Source organism: Scyliorhinus canicula, chromosome 27 (assembly GCF_902713615.1).
Source record: "Scyliorhinus canicula chromosome 27, sScyCan1.1, whole genome shotgun sequence".
NCBI classification, from domain to species: Eukaryota; Metazoa; Chordata; class Chondrichthyes; order Carcharhiniformes; family Scyliorhinidae; genus Scyliorhinus; species Scyliorhinus canicula.
The window spans coordinates 9,419,385-9,427,517 of NC_052172.1; the positions used below are offsets into that span (position 1 = coordinate 9,419,385).

Below are 8,133 nucleotides of genomic sequence, written 5' to 3' on the forward strand. Positions count from 1 at the left end.
AACAGGTCAGGCCTATACCCATTGGAGTTTAGATGAAAGCGACGTGATCTTACTGAAATACTGAAGTTTGACAAAGTGGATGCTGAGAGGATAGCGGGAGGGGAGGGGGCGGTATTTAGAACTCGGGGGCACAGTTTCAAACTGGGGGGTCTCCTATTTAAGACGGAGTTGAGGTGGAATCTCAGAGGATCTTTACTGTTTGGAATTCTCTATCCCATAGAGCATCGGAGGCTGAGTCACTGGGTTTTTTCCAGGCTGAACTGGACAGGTTCTTGATTAACAACGGAGTCAAGGGCTAAGGAGGCTAGACAGGAAACTGGAGTTAAGACCACAATTGGACCAGCCACGATTCTTATTGAATGGCAGAGCAGCTTGAGGGGCTGAATGGCCTACTCTTGCCGGGCATTCCTGGCTGGAATTCTTCGGCCGTTCGCCGGCGGCGGGATTCTTTGGCTTCCCACCGCGGGTTTCCCCGGCAATGTGGGGCAGCCATCAAAAGGGAATTCTGCTGCTTGTGTCTGAGCAAAGTTTGGAGGAGGGAGTTCACAAGCTAAGGTTGCATTTCTCGGAATTTTGAAGATCAAGGGGTGATTGGGCGGAAGTTTTAAGATATCACGGGGAGCTGGCTGAGCAGAGGGAGAGAAAGAATTTCCAATGTTTGGGAAGTCAAGGAGTAGCAGGAACACTGAGGCAAGTTTTTTCAGGAATGAAGTCAGGAACCATTTCGACACACCGAAGCTTGTCGAGGTGTGGGACACCATTCTAAAAACATAGCTGATACCAGATCAATTGTTCATTTTAAGTTTGAGATTGATTGACTATTATTAAGCAGAGGCATTAAGGGATAGGGAGCAAAGACAAATAAAGGAACGTCGCAAATCAGCCATGATCTGGATCGGCGCAGGCTTGGTGGGCCGAAGAGACCGTTCCTGCGCAGTAATGTTCTTTGTTCTTTGTCCTCTCTCACTGAATGGCGGCGGAATAGGCTCTAGGGACCAAATGATGTACTCCTGTTCCCCATACATGCTTTTGTGCATAGCCGGGGGACTAGTCACAGAGTAAAAGGGACAAGTCACATCTTGCCTCTCTTCTTGACTGAGGAGGTTGAATTGGGATGGAAGAAATGATGGAAGGTGGAGACGGGAGGGAGCTGCAAACTGTAAAAGGAAATAGCGGAGTTAACTTTGAGAATGTGCGCCTCCTTCCCCTTGGTAGACTGGGGGAGAGAAGGTGGCGCAGCGGTAATGTCGCTGGAGTAGGAGTCCAGAGACCCAGGCTCATACTCTGAGGACATGGGTTCAAATCCCACCATGATTAAAAGTTTGGGCTCATACTCCCTGGAGTTTAGAAGGATGAGAGGAGATCTGATCGAGGTGTATGAAATACTAAAAGGGATTGAGACAGTAAATGTAAACCAAATGTTCCCCCTTGTGCGGCAATCTAGAATGAGAGGTCACAGATATAGGCTGAGAGACGGTAGATTTAGAACTGAGACGAGGAGGAACTGCTTCTCGCAGAGGGTGGTGAATTTGTGGAATTCGCTGCCCCATAGTGCGGTGGAGTGCGAAACATTAAATAGTTTCACGAAGGAGATCACTGTATTTCTGATGAAGAATGGGTTAAAGGGATATGGGGAACAGGCAGGGAGGTGGATTTGAGGCCAGGAAGAGATCAGCCATGATCTGATTGAATGGCGGAGCAGGCTCGAAGGGCTCGATTGCTGATTTCTGCTCCTAATTCCTTTGGCAGCTGATGGAATTAAAATTCAAATATAAAGCTAGCTGTTGCTATAAAAAAACACTAATGTCCCTTTTGGGGAAGGAAATCTGCCGTCCTTACCCGGTCTGGCCTACATGTGACTCCAGACCACACAGCAATGGGGTTGACTCTTAGCCGCCCTCTGAAATGACCGAGCGAGTCACTCAGTTCAAGGGCAATTGCTGTCGTTTCACTTCCCAAACCTAGTGGCTCCCAAGGCAGACTTCCAACTGTTTCATTCGCTCGTTTTCCCTGGAACAGACCACTCGCCACCTTACAGTCTCTCCCGCTCTTACCGCCAGCCGTTGGCGCGTTTGGAAGGATTTGCAGGTTGATGCACTCAAACCTGCTTGGCCGCGTTACCAACACACCTTCCTTGGCTGTCAAGTCCAGGGACGGGACTGGAACCCGCAGCTTCTGGCTCAGAGGCCGGGCTGCTATCTGAGCACTGCGCCACAAGGCCTCTGTGTCAAGGGCAATTAGGGTCAGGCAACAAATGCCGACATTCCATGAAAGAATTAAAGAAAAAGGAACATCATTTTTTATTGACCATTATTGCTCTTGGAAAGAGAACAACAGAGATCGTAACAAAAAATGCTGCTCAACCCGCAGCCCACGGTACTCTCAGAATGATCTTGATAATGTTTATCTTGTTAAAAGTTTAGCACCGTCAATGCAGAGTGAGGACAGACTAATGGCATAATTTAAATTGCACAGCATCGTCCAACCGTCACTTTAATAATTATCTTCAAATTCTCCATTCCAGAAAGTAATTGGTTTAGCCCGACTCAGCGCAGCCTGGGTTAACTCTGTGGGTGTGAAGAAGGAACACGGTAAACCCAATAAATGATAGATAATCAATCTGATTAATTTACCTAACCAGCAATGACTGCAGGGAAAACATGCTGGGAAAAGCAGCTATACTGTCAACACCTAAAACATGTTGATCTGATGAAGGCTCCACACACGCACACAGAATAAATTCCCGCTTCTCCGATATTAAAAAACCTGCTTCTGCATTCCCAGCATTTTTATCCTTGTATCAGATTCCTGGAGTTTTTTTGATTCACGTTTGGGAAACCGCTTGACGACACAAATGTTCTGGACTATGATCGACCTACCCACGATTCCCAGTCAGGTGTCATCTGTCCCACGTACTGGGGTTAATATTGAATGCTTCGCTGCCTCTGGTCAGCATTCATACAACGATCGCTTGTGAAACACAGAGCACAATATCTGGGTTTCATTCCTCCTTCGGCGTCATTAGTGGCAATGGGTACGTGTTATCTGCTTAAAGGAGGCATTCTCCTTCAGGGGCGGCATGGTGGCACGGTGGTTAGCACTGCTGCCCCACAGCGGCAGGGACCCGGGTTCGATTCCGACCTGGGACGACTGCCTGAGTGAGGTTTGCGCGTTCTCCCCCCAGGATTTCTTTTAATGTAGAGCACTTCAGAGAGTCGTGAATACCGCCCAGTCCATCACACGAACCTGCCTCCCATCCATTGATTCCATCTACACCTCCCGCTGCCGGGGGAAAGCGGGCAGCATAATCAAGGATCCCTCCCACCCGGCTTACTCACTTTTCCAACTTCTTCCATCGCGCAGGAGATTCAGAAGTCTGAGAACACGGACGAACAGACTCAAAAACAGCTTCTTCCCCACTGTCACCAGACTCCTAAATGACCCTTTTATGGACTGTCCTCATTAACACTACACCCTGTATGCTTCATCCGATGCCAATGCTTATGTAGTTACATTGTATATATTGTGTTGCCCTATTATGTATTCTCATGTATTTTCTTGAATTCTGTTCAATTCCCTTTTCTTCCCATGTACTGAATGATCTGTTGAGCTGCTTGCAGAAAAATACTTTTCACTGTACCTCGGTACACGTGACAATAAACAAATCCAATCCAATCCAATCCAATCCCAATGATTTTTTTTTCCCAATTAAGAGGCAATTTAGTGTGGCCAACCCACCTATCCGATACATCTTTGAGTTGAGGCTCACACGTGCAGATAGTGACCCGGGGCCGGGATCGAACTCGGGTCCTCAGCGGCGTGAGGCATCAGTGCTAACCACTGCGCCACCGTGCCACCCCACCCCAAGGATGTGCAAGGTTATGTGGATTGGCCACGATCGATGCTCGTGGCTACGGGGGTAGGGCAGGGGAGTGGGCCTAGGCTAGCATGTTCTTTCGGAGGGGCGGCCCAGACTCGATGGGCCCAACGACCTCCTTCTGCACTGTCGAGATTCTATAAAATTTCAAATTTGATTTTGCCCTTTCAGAATATCCACATTACAGTCTTTCTTGTATTTCCAACAGGCAGATAATCACATTAATATCCCAGCCAAAGAAACCTGAGAAAGGCACTACCATCCCAGCAGTGTCCTGGAGCGTTCTGCTTGTGCAGTACAACAGTAGGGCCATTTCCCTTTTAATCAATCTTTGTCGGTCACCCCCCCCCGGTCACCGCCCCCACCCCCCCCCCCCAAACCGGGACAGTTTAATACTGTCTCCACCTGTCACAATGTGACATACAGAAAAGTCAGCTCCTCGCTTTCCCACTCACAACAAACAAGCTCTCGTCAACCATCTCCATCGCTGCTCTTCTGAAATCAAGGGAGCCGCCGACAGCAGTGGTCAGTAAATGCCACTCAAACATTCACAAACTATTTCCTGTGATGGGAGAGTCCAGGCCAATGGGGCATAAACATCGAACCTTTCGGAGTGTCATTATTGAAAAAACTGATTCGAGCTTCTTATAGAATCATAGAATTCCTGCAGTGCAGAAGGACACCATTCGGCCCATCGAGTTAGCACCGATCCTCCGAACGATCGCCCTACCCTGGCCCAATCCCCGTAATCCCACCCAACCTTTGGGCACTATGGGGCAATTCAGCAAGTCCAATTCACCCAACCTGCACATCTTTGGGCTGTGGGAGGAAACCGGAGCACCCGGAGGAAACCCACGCAGGCACTCCGCACAGACAGTCCCCAAAGGCCGGAATTGAGCCTGGGTCCCTGGCGCTGTGTGGCAGCAGTGCTAGCCACTGTGCTACCTCAGTTGGATTATTGAAGCCCTCCTAACGGGACACTAGCTGTACTGATTTTGGGAATTCCTCAGTGCCGTTCCCATTGTCCCAGTTACAGTAGACACAATACGGTCACAGCAACTCTCAGAGGAACAGGAGGAGGCCATTCATCCCCTCTCGCCTGTTCTACCACTCATGGCTGACCTGTATCTTAACATCTTAACTCCATCTACTCGCCTTGGAGGGCAGCTGGAGGAGTGCCCTGGGGGGGGGGGGGGGGGGGGGGGGGGGGCCCATACGGCCCGTGGCCCTGAGTTCACAGTGGGCTATTAGCGGTGTGCGCAGCTACGTGGCTGCCTTGCAGATCGCGGCAATAGTGTTCCGTGCCCATCCACCCCGTCTCCACAGCCCACCTCCTGGCCACCACCCCCCCCCCCCCCCCCCCCCCCCAGCTACTCCCTCCTCGCCTTGGCAGAAACCCCCTGGCCAGTGACATGGCTGTCAGCAAACTATGGCGATGTTGGACACTTGCCGTACCCCCTCTCTCTCCCCCTCAACAGCCTTGGCGCCTGTTTCATGATTTCTCAAAGCGCATGTGAACTGCGCCTTTGGGAATTCAACCCCTTGGAGAATCGTGGAGGCCGCGGGGAATACCGGGTCAGGCCTGCTAATGAGATGCCAACGCCGTTTACTGTATATACGGAGTGGAACTCATTGACGCCGCTGTCGAGGCGGCGGAGAATAGCGATTTGACGTCAAATCGGCGCCGGCCATGAATTTGGCGTCGGAATCGATTCTCCGCCCGGCGTCAACCGCGTTGCCCGAATTCGGCAACCACCACAGAGAATCCCGCCCACGGTCTTTTATCTGGATTGTGGCATTGTGGTACATGGGAGCTGTATTGTGCCCCCCCAGACTCTCGTACCAAGAATAGCCAGAGAACACAGCACACACAACTGCTGCTCCCCAGACAACCAGGAGTTGGAAAAAAGTGAGAAAGTAGAAGACGAGCGCGAGAGAGAGAGAGAGAGAGAGGTAACAGGGCAAGGGGCAAAATGTCAGATGTCAAAATAGAGGTCAGGAAAAAGATGGACAGATAAACAATAGAGCAAGTCAAAGAGAGAGAGAGAGAGAGAAATCCCAAGGCAGGAGAGAAATAGAAAGGGACAACGAGATAAATAAATAAACTGAGAAGCAATCAGCGAAAGAGGAGAGAGTGAGAGAGAGAGTGTTAACCACAACTGCTGATTAAATATCCCCCACCTTTAATCCCATTAAAGGTATAAAGTATCATAAATAATCTCTGCCCACAGACTGAAAGGGGGAAGAAGGTGAAAGAATTTTAGATAAATTTCCTCTCCACATAAATCATCTTTAAATAGGAGTTAACAAAAACTTGGGGCAGGTACCTGTGCCAAGAACAGCTAAGGTAAATGAAGTCAAAGATGCGATTGTGTGGTTTTTTTTTAAATCACAAAGCTTGGAAACAAATCCCTTTGAAGATCCCAGCATTTAAAAACAGCTCATTCGGAAAATGCATGATTCAAAGTACAAGACTGGCATGCAACTCAAAAACAAATTTGGCAGATGTTGTAATGTTTACAAAAGTCTTCTGCTGATGGGGAAATAAATGATGAAGTTATGATTGGAAACGCTAAAGTTCGGTTATTGATTTTTTTTTAAAAGGCAAGCTATTGTGCAGCAGTCTTTACATTATTATCCAATTTGAGACAAAATAATTGTTAATAATAGGAGGGGAAGGGGGTAGGGAAAGATCACTTTTCAAAGTTACAATAGCTTACAGTAAGAAATGTGTCCTCTCACCTGTTGCTGGTCAGGTCAGTTGAAGATGTGCTTGTAACGAGTTGTCACTGGGTCAGATGTGTCGATCCTGCACCGTGTGTGTGTATATGAGTGTGTGTGTGTGTGTGCAAGAGCTGGTACTCGACACAGCAACAATCCTTCAAGACAGCCAGTCACCCTTCCCTCCCCTTTTCCCAGTGTCTGATTTCACCACCCACTTCCAGTGAGAGAGGGTGAGTGCTTCCACGACCTCCCAGCACATCACCTGTAAGTCTCCACTCCGCGGGTTTAACACAGTCCCCCCCCCCCCCCCCCCCAACAACACACACAGCACTGAAACATCCACAAAACGCCCACTGAGTTTGGATCCAGCTTCCATTCACTTTCAAGGAAGTCCAAGACTGCTGTGGCTCTCAAACGCGCGACTCTCAGTAATTTTTCCAGATTTCCCCCTTCGTTCTGCCGTGGTCAGAATCGTCATGCTGACTGATCCAGTGTGGGCCATTCGGCCCCACTGGTCTGTGCTGTGCACCAACCTCCTTCTTCCTTAAATGCATAAAACTGTAAGATACATTTTACAGCTCTGTAAATTTCAAATGTAAACTTTTTAATTGTTTCATAATTTACATTTTCAAATTATATCATAATTTAAACTTTCTGATTATTTAATAATTTAACCTTCTTAATTCTATCATAATTTAAACTTTCTGATAATATGATAATTTAACCTTCCTAATTCTATCATAATTTAAACTTACTAATTATTTAATAATTTAACCTTCCTAATTCTATCATAATTTAAACTTTCTTATAATATAATAATTTAACTTTCCTATTTCTATCATAATTTAACCTTCTTAATTCTATCATAATTTAAACTTTCTGATAATATAATAATTTAACCTTCCTAATTCTATCATAATTTAAACTTACTAATTATTTAATAATTTAACCTTCTTAATTCTATCATAATTTAAACTTTCTTATAATATAATAATTTAACCTTCCTAATTCTATCATAATTTAAACTTTCTAATTATTTAATCATTTAACCTTCCTAATCCTATCATAATTTAACCTTCTTAATTCTATCATAATTTAAACTTTCTGATAATATCTTAATTTAACCTTCCTAATTCTATCATAATTGAAACTTTCTAATTTTTAAAATAATTTAACCTTCCGAACAATATCATAATTTTAACTAATTCTATCATAATTTAAACTTTCAAATTAATTAATAATTTAACCTTCCTAATTGTATCATAATTTAAACTTTCTAATAATATAATAATTTAACTTTTCAAATTATATAATAACTTACGAATAATGTAAGGGATAATTTAACAATATAATGGGCAGCACTGTGGCACAATGGTTAGCACTGCTGCCTCACAGCGCCGGGGATCCGGATTCAATTCCGATCTCGGGTCACTGTCTGTGTGGAGTTTGCACTTTCTCCCCCGTGTCTGCGTGGGTTTCCTCTGGCTGCTCCGATTTCCTTCCACAGTCCAAAGATGTGCAGGTTAGATGGC

At 46.2% G+C, this 8,133-nt stretch overlaps 1 protein-coding gene across 1 annotated transcript in view; it reads right to left on the reverse strand.

The window, feature by feature from the left end:
- LOC119958011 (gremlin-1-like) overlaps positions 1-6,770 on the reverse strand; it is a 123,198-nt gene extending 116,428 nt beyond the window's left edge. The window contains exon 1 of the mRNA XM_038786270.1: positions 6,620-6,770. The gene's annotated coding sequence lies outside the window, so the exon portion shown is untranslated. The remainder of the gene's footprint in view (positions 1-6,619) is intronic.
- Positions 6,771-8,133: the final 1,363 nt, after the last annotated feature.